Raw genomic sequence first — 14,452 nt, 5'->3', positions numbered from 1 at the left:
ATAAGATCTGTGTGCGTGCTTCTCTGTCTCTCATTTGAGCGTTGTGGTGCTAAAAATAGGCAGGAGACAAACTTCTGGTTTCTGTAATAGCATATTCGTTTCACAACCATCATCCTCTTTCTGTGTGCCTTCTGCAGCAACACACTGAAGCACTGACACACACACACCTGCACACATGCACAGGCTTTACTGGTGCGCCACCACACGTACACAGACACACACACACTCACACAGAAACAGTGACTTCCTGTTTCTAAAGTTAGTCTGCACCATAACATCCTCTTGGTTCATCTAGGCAAGAAGAGGCTGCTATTTTGGTTGAAGAGCTTCATTGGCTCATTTCTGCAGCTTGAGAGTTACAGATGTCCTTCAACAGTATTTATATCCACACTGTGGCCCTAAAATGTGCTTTGTTTATTGTTGGGCTGGAGTCAACTCAACAGTGGTATTGGATGGAGTTCAGTTTGGAAGTCACACATCTGGTTAAGTGCTAGTTACTATTTGTATATATAAACACTGGCAGCAGGCTTGAGGTTTATGCCTGGTTAGATGAGCAACAAAGCAGAAAGAGCAGGAGTTCAGAGGCAAAATGTCACATGAAATTTAAACAGACACTATTAATATTGTTTCTAGTAAGACATCGAGCATGCCACCTTGTGCTGACTGTAATATCTTCGTGTTGATAACCACTGAGCTCTGTATTAACAGACCCACTCACACATACACAAAACTAAAGATTCAGCAGTTCCCCCCGCCCACCACCTATCCCTCCGTCCATTTCTCCGTCCCTCCCCCGTCCTTACGTTTAGAGGAATCCACAGCTGTTGGGGACATTCTGTCCCTCTGCTTCCGAGCAGCTGGAGTATCAATCTCCTTATGTGTGCATCCATATGTGTGTATGCTTGTGTGTGTCCATCCTATACGCGCCAAGATATTAATAGCTTGCAGTTGTTTCTTTTGAGTGTACACAGCAGGTCTTTGTGTTTGCATAAGTAGGATCTGCTTGTGCGACAGTTGAGGGTACATGTACATGTGCATCAGTGCATCAGTGCTGGCGTGTGTTGGTGCCAGTGTATTAATAGTGCGCATTTGTTTCTTTTAGAGGAACACTGTGGCTCTTTGTGCAAGTTTCAGTACATGTAATCATGCCTGTTTATTTTTAGAGTCACCTGTCAGTAAACACTTGTGTTATTGCGTGTAATCATGCAAGTGCATGTTTGATGACATTGAGTTTGTATCACATATTAATAGCATCACACCACTTGTTTTTATGAGTGTGTGGCGTGTGTGTGTGTGCTTATAAGTGTATTAATAGCATTCCCAATTGCCCACACATGCTTCTGTATGTGTATGGCGTGTGTGTGAATGTCAATAACTTCAGCCTCACACTGTATATATCAGCCGTACTGCAAATGGATGTGGATAGAGAATGAATTTACTACAGCCAACCATGATGATATTGGCTTATATCAACATTGGCGTATTGTTGGGAGATATGTGAACAGAAATTGAAGTACAAACATGTTTTATAGGCTGCATTTTCAAATGTAACCATTTTGTTGTATTTGCTATTTACATTGTAAAAGTTTACATTTGTAAAATTAACGTGTATTGTTATTATCATCCGTGATAATGAAATGTGCCTTTTTTTATGGCTGCAACTATTTTTTATTATGGATTAATGTGCAAAGTATTTCTTGATTAATTGATTGATTGTTTGCTAATTCCTTTGCAAGAAAATGTCCACCACAATTTCCCAAAGCCCAAAGTGATGAGTTTAAATTGCTAATTTGTCTGTCCAACAGCCCAAAACACAAAAGTAGTCAGTTGCAGATTCATTTTCAACCGATCAAATAATCAACTAATCATTCTATACATTTTAACAACTAAATTTGAGGAATACTTGTCAGAAGAGAAGAAAAGATTTGTGGCCGATATGTCATTATCAGATGTATTTGTTGCAATAAATTCTGTAAAGCATGCAGCACAGCTCATTTCATTTCCTCCCCAAGGCTTATGACAATAACGATGATAACAACTTATTATGCCACGACATAAGCCACACATTCCTACACTTGACTGTCAGCAGGATAATAGCACAAGCAAATATGAGATCTTTTTTTCCTTTCTCTCATAGTCATCACTACTGTTTTGTACTAAACTCTCTTCAACTAAAAGTTCAGAGATCAGGCAGCTATAAGACTGCTCTTGATGTTGTGTCCCTGAGGCGGCGCGGGAAAAAGATGAGGGGTCGCCAGCTCACTGTAGAGTTGTGTGTATTTGAAAGGGTGACACAAGCTAGCCTGCTTTTTAGTGTGATTCTTCAGCTTGATTTCTCACAACCAAAACAGACTGACAATTGTTGAAATGGTTTCATTTTTTCTCCTACGGGTTTCACAGGGTCATCTTTTTTGAAGGGAGAAAACAGAGCTAAATTTGGCCCAGGATGCTGTCAGAAGGTTGGCATGAGACCGAAACTCTGTCTTGCCCGAGGACACACACAATATGTGTTACTGCTTCAGGAATTGACACCGATACTTTCATAATCTAGCAGGTGCTAGATTATGAAAGTATGTTGGCACAGCGGATTAGTACTAATACACACCCTCATTCAGACACACCATATACAAATTATCACCTTAACATTGCCCTAAATTATGCAAATTTGGACATGAGCCACCATTTGACCTGACTGGAGCATCAGCTTACTTCCTTTACGTACTTCAAGAGAAACAGTCTAAACATGGACTGATTCAGGTCAGTAGTCTGTGTACCTCATCTCCACCTACAAACACCCACCCCTGCTCTGTGATCCTGCCAATACCAGATGTTGCCTTGGGGAATGTGGCCTTTACACACCCACTCACACACAGAAATACTGACAGTTATTTGTTTTTTACATGTAAAATCCAACATCTCGCATAAGGATGATTTGACTGAGGGTTCTCATGCCCACTTCCTACTGTAAGTTGCCATGTGTCTGCAGTATGCTGGATATAATCATCTGTTATTGCACACTAGGTTCGAGGGCTAAGTACACGGAAGGGCTTCTTTATTTCAACTACACCCTGCACTCCGTAAGAATAAGGTTACTGTCTTCTGGTTCAAACCTGCTTTTACCTCTGGTTTTGATAAAGTTAGTGTCTCTGAACTTTTTTGATTTTCCCTAGTTTTTCTCTATCTTTTGCCATCTCTCACTCTCACACACACTCACACACACACACACACACACGACACACAAGCAGAGCGATGGTCCTGTTGCTGTGTTTTTGAGGAGCAGAGTGTATCACTAGTCAGCTGAGCTGATCTTAAATCAGGAACAGGAAATGTGATCTGGGGCTCTGGCCAGCCCAGAACACTGTCCCTATTGTCAGTGCACTGCTGTGGCTCACACTGGGGACTTTTAAAGGTTATCTGTCCTGGGAAAAGGTTGATATTCACTTTCACAACTAGCCTGCAGGACAAATGTATATCCAAAACGGATACCTGACGATGGCCTAATCACTAAATATGACTTACTATAAATGTAAAAGCCTATCTGGGGTCAATAGAGGGGTCAATCAAGAAGCTAATCGAACAAGCTTCTCTATCAGTGTTTACTCAACCAGGGTTGAACCACTGGTCAAATACATTGGAAATAAGTGATTAGTCCACTAGTGGTGCTAGGTCCCTCACTGGTCATCTTAGTTATCCATGTAGCATGCAAAGTAAAAATAAAACAATCCACTGATCTAGTCCCATCTCACCAACATCTCAATAATGAATAGATTAATCAATTAATGTTTAGTGATTAGCTTTTTTTAGGGCATTTTTTTGCCTTTATTGGATAGTGACAGTGAAGAATGACAGGAAACGCAGGAGAGAGAGGGGGGAAGACATGCAGCAAAGGGTGGTATGCACTTTACCCGATGGGCTACCGAGGCGCCCCTCTCAGTCTGTTTTGATAATCTTTTTGCCATTTTTCAAGAAATGTTTAAATGATAGAAAACTGAATATCTTTGGGTTTTGGACTGATGGTCGGATAAAATAATCTGACTACTTTATCTTGTCAAATTTGAATGGGAATTTTTCAGTTTCCTTACATATTACAAGCAAAACGATCAATCAATGATTCAGATTATTGCAGCCCTACTTCCAAACCTGTACGCAGCATGATATAAAACAGAGAAAAACTAATAAAAAAGAGAGGCATCCGATGCCAGTAAGCATTTAAGAGTCCCAATTTTGGGTTCATTAAAACTTTACTGAATAATATGTACATTCAAGACTTTTACTTAGCCAACTCTTAAGGAAACTCAAAAAAGAAAACTGAAACAACTAGCACACCTCTTCACCTGTTTCCCTCAAGTATGTGTTAAACCACACGGTGAGCTGAAAGCTCAGGAAAGGCTCTAAATAAACACAATCATCTTATGTGCTTTCAATAACTGTGAATTTGTATTCGAGGGTTACTCTATGCAAAATGAAAGCCAGCTTCATACCTCAAGGGCAAGTCAAACAAAACAACACTGATTGCTAGCAACCACATGGCAGTGCAACTGTCTGATTATAAGCATTACCTTACAACTAGTTAGTAAGTAAGTTAGAGAGTGTCAGCCGTAGAGGGACAGAGGCGTCTTATGTTGACATCAAAATGTCTTGGTGTACAAGAACGTAGGCAAACCCCACAGACAGAGACAAACATAATCCCCACTTCTCCACCGTAAGTGGGAATATTTTGCCTTTTCTTTAAGATGACGGTGGTTGAGATTCACATCAACCTTCAGTCACATGAGGCCTATTCTATGACAAAGCCAAACCCAGAGGCTGTCACAACTTGTGGAGCAAAGGGGCCTGTGTGATCAACAGTTTGAGTAAGATGACACCGATCATGTAGCATAAAGGGCTGGTTATTATGATCAAAGCCTTTATTCAGGGATAAGCTTTTGTAAACACACATGCCTGGATACAGTATTTGCACGCTGCAGACACAACCATGCATGCACACATTTACCCATTTAAAGCTATACTAATCACTGTTGGTTATCTGAGATGATGAGAAGAAAAAATAAGGGAGTGAGGGAGAGATCTAAAAGGCAACAAAAAGGGGGTGTCGATTCCTTTGGCATAGCCCACATGAAACTAATGTAACTGTATCCCTGCAACAGCACTAAGGCTATGACCTCATCCCGTCCAGAGAGGGAACCTGGACACATGAGAACATTATTCCACGCATGGCTGCCGTGTGTGTGTATATGTGTGCATGCATGCATGTGTGTATATTCATTTTCTAGGGACCGAAGGGGCTTGGGTGGGATCTAACAATTTTTTACGACTTCTGTCATAATACAGCATAACACAGCTGCCCACCCCATGGTCCATCAAACAAGCAAACATTTGTTGCCTAGTACTGAATGAGTCAAACTTTTCAATGACGTTATGTAGGAAATTCTACACTAGCACTCACAATGAGGCCTTAATACCATACTTACACAATTATTTGCCCTATTTATCACCTTAAAATAGTCATGTTGCCTGTCAGATTAGGATAATTACCAGGGCACCTTGAGTTACACATAGTCAATTAGACAGTCAATCAGGCAGGTAATATGGTACAAAGTAATTCAGACTGCAGCATCTGCCTCTGGGTCATGACCTCATGACATGTACACACACTCTGATTTTGGAAATCATGGCCATTTTTTTTTATTGCTGTAAGGCATTTCTCTTCAATTGAAAGGGGGAAATATCCAACTGCAATTGGAACTGTCAGCCAGGTGAGCTTTTACACCTGTTTAGTTTGGACGCAAGCCAGAAGAAGAATAACGTGATTTTAACTGTGTTTATGGTATGCAGCTGAAATTTAGTTCACATTATGACCATAAAATAAGGTAAACGATACTATTTCAGCTCAAGTACTTAAAGTATTGAAGTTCTTGAACACAAGAAAGCCGTAAAGTGACAGTCAAGACAATTGTTTAATAAACGTATAGCCTTTAAAAGAAAAAGTACTCACAAGTTTTGAAGCGCGTTTGCTAGCTACTTCACAGTGCACGTTAGCAAATACACATAGCCTACCTTTTGGAGGTGAAGTTCAAACGCGACGCATTTTCAATTTCATGCGACACCGGAGAGGCTGACAGAGTTTTAAAGTAGCTATAACGAGTCAGGATAAAAACTTCAGAGTCCAGCTGTCCATCCTGGTCTTCTTGGATCTATTTTTGACAAAACTGGTCGTTGTTGTGTCAGTTAGCTGGCTGGTCTTTTGTAAGAAAATCAAAAACGCTGGTTCCAACCGTCAGCACGCGCCGCAGTCTCAGCTGTGTATACGTACAATAAGCTAAGATCAGCGCTTTAAAATGTTACGGTAATTACGTAAGAGAAAGACTGTCCACCGTCACCGAAAACTGCTCTCCACTTATCTGCCTCCTCACGGAGTCTGCCTGTCTGTGGTGAAACTGCTGATAAAACCTGCTGCGAGTCCCACTTTCATCCGTGCGAGTGCTGCTGGTGTGAGGGCTCCATCTGCTGAACTCTGCTGGGTAAGGATGCCCTGTGTGTGTGTGTGTGTGTGTGTGTGTGTGTGTGTGTAGTTGCGTATCTAACAGTGGACCTTGGGGCGTCGTTACATTTCTCCCAGTGGACCGTGCGACTGGGACGTTTTGTTGGTCAGGCTTTAAAATTATGTCTAAGACCCTCTGATGACTTTATTCAAATTTTAGCCAAAAGGGGACCTGCAGGTGTGAGTGTTAAAATTCACATTCAGCGTTGCCCCTGCAGGCGGGAGCAGGGATCTGTAATTTATTCACACTCCTCCATAGTGGGAATGGCTTGCAGCCAACCATTGAAATAGTTCAGTCCCAAAACGACTCCCCTGATCAGTTTTCAAAAGCACCGGATTTCAAATTTATTTGTCCTCATCCTCAATCTATACTTACAGGAATGCAATATGTTTGTTGATGCATACAAAAAAGGTCCACACTTGTTCTGTACAGTATGACGGGAGTCTGCTGGTACATAATGACACAAGTTAGATAGCATGGAGCGATATCACACTGCAGCACGAATAAATAAAATAAAAATCTAAACGTATTGATCTGGTTTAGCTATCATTGCAATTGTGTATTAAAAAGATTTCAAGAACACAATATATTAAAGCCTCAAATACAACATCATTCTTTACATCCACTTAACAACAAATTCGGTCTTCTTCATGAGGGTGCTGTAGAACCCTCACAACCTGTAAGAGCAAGTATTTATACAGTAAATCCTAGTTTTATTCTTGATATGCTGCTAACCTAACATGAAGCTTGTTCTGTGCCAGCGTGTGTATTCTACTGTACTCCTATGTACTTTTCCTGATTTTACTGTTTTGTGTTTTTATTTTGGGATTTGATCACCTTGTGAAGCCACCTCTGTGGACAATAAAGCTCTATTCTATCTGGGATGCACACACATGCATACATGCAAATTCAGGCATACACACACACACGCACACACACACACACACACACACACACACACACACACAAACTTAATTTACACACTGTTGCCCATTCTTACATGTCCTCTCCCAAACTGAACTCTCACTGTCTCTCACAGTTTCTTCACCCTGCTTGTGCCAAAACAAAGTTAACATCATCATCATCTGAGCCAGCCTTTTATTTCATGTGACTCAGGCTGGTCCAGATCCTAGAAGTTGTTCAGTTCAATTGTGTGCCTAAGGGCAAAATTATGGCCAGAGTTTAAAAAAATTGCTATCAACAACACTCAGTCTAATTTCAACAACAGTATGTCTTTTCCCCTGTGCTCTTGGCAGGACTCAACAGTCCATCCCCCAGTCACGGGGTTGACTGTGGCCTGAATAATTTGAGATACGTGCAAGCAAATTGAATTTCATAGCAGATCTTCCATTTTGAGCAGCCTTTGCTCAAGACAGAGCTTCCTCTCTTTGCAGATGTAGTACTTAACTTACATTTCCCAAGAAATTTGTTTCTGTTTGAAAATCTAAATATCTTAATATGAATTTATATGTATACAGTTTTGTTATGGTCTTCACAAATAATTTCATGAGCCATTATCATCGGGTTATTATATATCGTATTCATTATGTCAACATAGTTGTCTGAACCACAGCTTTAAAGTTATAGCACAAGTTGTTCAAATTATATACAATCTAACATGATACATGTGTTTATTTATTTCATGTTTATGTGTATATTTTAATGTCTATTTGTATATGGACAAGTATGTAGCATAAATCAATGCCACACACCACAGCATTTGTAGCCTAAGCTAATTTGCAATGCCCCTCCCTAGGTGGGCCTTTAAAATACATAAAACTCAACAATAGATACACAAGAGACAGTACAAAACACAAACTCAACAATAGGTATGTACATTAAAAACACGAGGCACCAGATCATTCATGACTACGGGACTGGTCCCTCTTCAAAAACTGTTTCAGTTTGAGTTTGACATGACCCCAGTCAGGATCCAGTTTGAGTTCTGTCTGTAAGGAATTCCACATGTTGATCCCGCAAACAGAAAAAGCTGTTTGGCCAAATGAGGATCTACGTAAGGACACCTTACAGTTCCCATTAGATGCTCCACATGTTACTGAGCCTGAAGCTCTGAGTGGAACCACAAGGTCACTGAGCACCTGGGGAGCCTGGTTAATGTAGGAGCTGATAGCTGAAAGTAAGTGCCAATTTTGAGAAACACTCAAAAGTTGAATGCTGTTCTTCAAATATAATCAAATGTGCCTGATAGCTGATTATGAAATGGAATACAGCCTTGTGAAATTTGGGAATTTACACAGTGAGTCATTCAGAAATGTTTACATTGAAATTACAAGCTGTCACGAAGAACAGATATTGATTAAAACAATATCTAATACAATAAGGGTACTTAGGGGTCACGCAGTTATAATTAACAGGACTGAGGAAGTTGACACCAACATTAGTGTTTCTGTTAACCCGTCATCATCAGATGTCAATAGAGCTGCTTATCTTTCCCCCTCACACTATTTCTACACTGTCTCTGCAGTCATAAGAGTGTGAGTGTGTTGATCTGTGTGTGGGCACGTCCGCCTACCTGTCTGTGTGTACGATTGACTGGATTATGAAAGAAGGATGATTCAGTAAAAACATCCCCACCTTACAGTACAATGAGATTACGAGCGAGATGCTGTGGAAAAGTCATCCTCAAAATCCTCTCCCTAGACGTTCATATAGACACAGTTTTATTCAGAACCCTCAAGAGGATTTTAAGAACAGAAAGCCAGAGCAGTGAAGAGGGGAGAGGACACATATAGCATACATGGGTAGGACTCCAAGGTGGAGTTTTGTGGCCAGTGGGGCTCACTCCTCTTCCAGTCACAGGAAGCCGGTAGGAATGAGAGGAATGCAGTCAGGCAATACGGTGATGGAGGGAACAGCAGTTGCAGGGCAGATTGCCAATTTAGTGAAAGAAAAGGAGGGAGTCAGAGAAAAGATAGGGAGAGTGAGAAAGTGATTAGAGAGTGGAAAAGGCCAGGGTGCGAATAATTAAGCCAGCATTGGGATGCCTTCAGAGCCGAGTAGACACGCTTGCATACCAAAACAAAAGGCCCTGCAGCGGCTTTTGTAGTTGCATGTGGTGCGAGTGTAACTGCTCTCTCTGATATTGACAGTTTGGATGTGGATAATGTGCGTGATATCGGAGGAGTCACTTACAGAAATACCACAGTACATTATTGTGACCCGTGGAATGTGTGAGTAATCAGTCATTCAGATTTCCTGGTAATGGGTGGAGGCTGGGGGTCCGCAAACAAGAACTTGTTTTTGACTGTCCAGGGGGTCATCCTACCTTACAGACACACACATATACACACTCAACTCAGAGACATGCACTGACATGTAGACAACACACACACACACACACACACAAAGAGAGATACATGAAATAGGCATCTTTTTTTAGCTCATTATTTTGGTTTTGCTGCAACTTTACTGTTTTGGTTCAGTCTCTCATCAACAACAATCTTTACCTGTCCAGCACCAAACAGCAGACAGACAAAGTTAGCAACTAGCTAGTGAACATAGTGGAGCATTTAGCAGCTGAAAAGCCAGATCCCTCACGAGTTGGTGGAGACCAAGACATGTTCGCCTCAGCAAGGTGATAATATGTCAGTGTTGTGTTTACAGCTTGGTCCACTGACCCAAAGTGGTCAAGAAAATGCTGCTTTAAATCACCAGTTAATGTGGAATCCAAAAAAGAGAAAAGAAATTCAACCAAACTAAGAATCTACAGATAATCGCCTTGTTGTATGCATAAAAGAAAAAACGTTCCATTACGTAGTAGTTACGTAAATAGTGGTTGTTTTTTAAGTTTTCACACTCTGTATAATCAAAGGCCATTGCACGTGTTCAGGTTGGCCCTGCTAAGCTCCAGCTAGCAGCTGTGTGGTAACTTTGAACTGAGAAGGCGCTGGAGGCTGCTCGCAGCGGTGGGTAGCCTCTAAAGCCTTTCCATTCCCAACAGCAAAGCAAAGTCAACCCACAGAGCGGATAGATAGCACTCAGCACTCGCCTAGTTTCTCTGGAAACTGACTGTGATGCTGGAAAGTGTTGCTGTACGACGCCTTCACACCTCTACGTGCACTCGTGTTGGAAAAAGATCAAAACATAGAGTTCAGAACAGTGTGTACCCCTCTGTTTGTGACATGTGCTTTAAAGTGCTATACATGTCAAACTGAACACACCTGCGAAATGGCGATTTCACTGGAGCTGCTGTGGACTTAATGCTCATTTTTATATGATGTTGTTTATTAGAGTATAGACAAATTAATATTACTTTTATTAGGTGAAACGTCCACTAGCCAAATATGAGAGAAACAAAACATTTTCAAAAATCTTTGTGCCATTTAACTCATGGCCTGGATGATAATGTAAATAGAGAGCAATGTGGAAAAGGCAACAACTTATCACTAACATTTACTTTATATTTCCTGCTAAAAGTGGTCTCCATCTCTGTATAGTAATTTCTGAAACGATCTAGTGTAACCGCTTCCTCAAAATATGTCTGACAGTTTTTCCCTGTACAATTAAACTTCTCCATGGCTGTTGCATTAAAATGAGGTCAGATTCTTGCAGTGAAAATACTTTTCCACAAGGTGGTGGCACTCCAATAAATGACTGCATCTATTGTTTGTTATCTAAACATAAACACAAACAGCAACAACAACAACAACAACAACAACATCAACAATAAAGTGAACTCATTATGTGTCATCACTAATCTTGAGTTCCTTCTTCATCCCTTTAGTGCTCACTTGACCTCAGTTGGGAGCCTCTGCTGTGATCAAAAACCCTCTTAAGACCAGAGAGGACTTAATGAGAGGTAATCTGTTTTTCACCATACTTTTGGCCCACTGTACAGCCAAGTTACTCTACTGTCCTTCGGCAATTTGGAAAATGTGATGGAACAATTACAAATCCAAGTAATTTTGGTTTTGATTGGACTGACACTTTTAGAGAAAGAAAAAACATTTCAAAGTCATTGTTGATGTAAGTTTCTAAGTCAAATGTTTCTAAAGATAAATAATGACATATTTAAGATATATCTTCAAACTTTTAGAGAAGGCTTAAATACTGCACTAAACTAAAACTAAAACACACAGCTTTGTTAGCAATCCGTCTGTGCCCTCAGGTGACACCCACTCAGCTTGATTTAGACACCCGTAGTCTGATTCAGTGACCCTGAGAGAGGGAGAGTTACATATGTCTCCGAGGGCCACTTCTAGCTGACTGTGGCCTCTTAACCTGCTGCTCCTCGACCTTTACAAACCAAACAAACCCAGAGTTTGAGGATTTATCACCATGACAGAAATATAGACTGTCAAGTTCATCAAGTTATTTATACCGTTTGGCTGCTTAGACTGATTTTGCACTTTGCACAGGACATTTCTTTGTTCTCTCCTCATAAGATTAAAAATGGCTTCAGTTTTCAATGTATTCTCACTTTTCATTATCAATGAATCTATTTTCTTGATTATTTGATTGATAATTTGGCCTATAAAATGTCCCGAAAGATTCTTATCCAAGTTCCCAAAGTCCCCAAGATGGTCTTTAAATGTCTTGTTTTGTCCGACGAACTGTCCAAAATCCAAAGATAGTCAGTTTACTTTCGTAGAACACTAAGAAAATCAGAAAATATTTACATTTCAGAAGCTGGAGCCAGTATATTTTCGCCGTGGTTGGATTCTTGCTTAAAATGCATTACGATTAATCAATTATTAAAATGATTGCCAATAAATGTTCTGTCAATCAACTAATCAATCAATGGACTAATCCTTCTTTCTTTCTATAAAACCATACACCATACAATATAACATGAGGTGCAATGACCTCATTTTAAAGGCCTCATTTTCCAGATTTTAAGTGAGACTAATTTCGCATGTGAATGGATTTGGATTAAAAGTATTGATTTGATTATCAGGTCATTTGAGGTACAGTTGAGTGATCATGCTGAAATGTTGGGGTGGCATCTGTCCAAGTCTGTATTCTACTTTTTTTAAAATCAGTATTAAACTCTCTAAAACATCATTTGTGTTCATCACTGCAGGGACAAGGCCAAATAAACCATGAATGTCATCATTATACCGCCATTATTTTCAGAAGAGTTGCAGTCTGATTTATTGCCCCACAAACCACGTAGACAAGGCTCTAAAAATGGAGCAGCACGGGAGAGTAAAAATAGAGCAAAAGTTTAGTGTTTTGGGCGAGAGAGAGAGCAAAGGCTGAGGGCAGCATTTCATCTTATGCAGCAAGATTTATGTACAGTGCACAAAAACAAGGGGGTGGGAAGCTAAACCTGCTACTTGACTAGCTTTTTACCTACTTTCTAATAATTTCTACTCTAATTATAATGTTTTAAGCATGTGGCAGTGGTGATCTGATGTACTATAAAAAGATGCGTCCGTGTGCAAAAGATGTATGCATGACAACTCAAGTATGTCAACATATTTTCATCTTTTGCTCCTAGTAGTGTCCTCGCTTGAAAGTACAGTTGTTCAGTACAGAGGACTCTCGCTCTCTCATCCCTGTCTCTCCGTGCTCGTCTTCCCTCAGCTTTGCAGTGAGGGACTGTTGTTGTTGTGAGTCTCCTCATACTTTGCACTCCTAATATTTTTCGTGGACGGACTAGCTCTCCAGAGTGGGTGGGTCTGTTTCCAATTTTCTCCCCTTCCCCGTCCTGAGAAACCACACTTCCAAAACCAAACAAATAAAACCAAAAAAATGAGGTGCAATTATTATTTTTTTTCTGTTGCTCACCACAATGTTCTTCTTGCACATTTGCAGTGATATCAATGTATAGGGTAGCCGCTACACTGAATCCAGAAAAAAACCCAAGCTTCTCACAGCTGAAGCCAAATAAAGTTGACCCTCTGCCGGCAGTAACAGAGAAGATGAACCGAAGCAACAACTGGACCGAGAATCTTCAGTTTGGGCAAAACTGTGTCCACAACTGCAAAACTGCCCTTTTGCCCAAACAGCTAAAATCCTCTTTTGAGAGTTTAATACATAAAAGATTGTCATACTTTCCTGGTGATCATGGTCATCGCAGGACACATTTTGTACTGTTACACATTCTTTCACAGATAGCTATATTAAGTGCAAATGTGCAACATCACCTACCGGTTTTGGGTGTTGACATCCAGTGAGAGGTCCCGCAGCAGTCCAGGCAATCACAGAGGTAGCAGTCGGACCGGCTGGGAGGCTCGGAGAGAAGAAGATAGATCCTGCTTTGACAGGGGAGTGGTGCTGCGGAGCTGGAGCTCGGCTGTGCAGTGACAGAGGTAGTCACACAGTCAACTGTTGACACAATGGGCTCCCTCTGACTTTTCTGTGTCTTGCACTTCCTCTCATGTGAGCCTAACTATCTCTCTCTCTCTCTCTCGCTCTCTCTCTCTCACATAATCACTCCCCCTATTTTTTTTTTTTTCAGAGAAGACACAGTTGCTCTGCCCTATCAGCCCCCTGTAACTTTTTGTCAGTGCTGCCGCTGCACCAGAAGCTCCGGGGATGGAGGGAGGGGGGTTGTGGAGGTTGTGTGTGTGTATGTGTGTGTGTCGGAGAGAAAGGGAGAGCGACAGATTATGTAGTCGCTTGCTTGTGTCTGACAGACAATAGCAGGAAGTGTTGCTTTCGGATGCAGTACACAGGAGCGAAATAATAAAGCTGCATTGAGAATTACGAGTGAAGACATATTACAGTGGTATCACACTGTGCTTGTTAAGTGAGACCAACAATACTGTAAACAAAAATCTGCAAAGCAAGTTTGTTGTTGGTGTGTCTCACTGTCGTCTTTGACTTGACACTATAGCATAATTTACACCAGTTTTGTAGCCAGAAATGTGTAGCCAGTAAAGTAGCTTTTAAAAAGGAAGACTAATCAAAAAAACGTTCAGTGTAATTAATAACCTTAATTA

General features: G+C 40.8%; 1 pseudogene; it reads right to left on the bottom strand.

Annotated features, from left to right (window-relative positions):
• LOC139282541 (histone deacetylase 7-like) overlaps positions 1–13,680 on the bottom strand; it is a 40,973-nt pseudogene extending 27,293 nt beyond the window's left edge.
• Between the last annotated feature and the right edge of the window lie 772 nt (positions 13,681–14,452).

The sequence above is a fragment of the Enoplosus armatus genome, chromosome 3, assembly GCF_043641665.1.
Source record: "Enoplosus armatus isolate fEnoArm2 chromosome 3, fEnoArm2.hap1, whole genome shotgun sequence".
NCBI classification, from domain to species: domain Eukaryota; kingdom Metazoa; phylum Chordata; class Actinopteri; order Centrarchiformes; family Enoplosidae; genus Enoplosus; species Enoplosus armatus.
The sequence above is the reverse complement of the archived record's forward strand: the minus strand, read 5'-3'. Positions and strand labels throughout refer to the sequence as shown.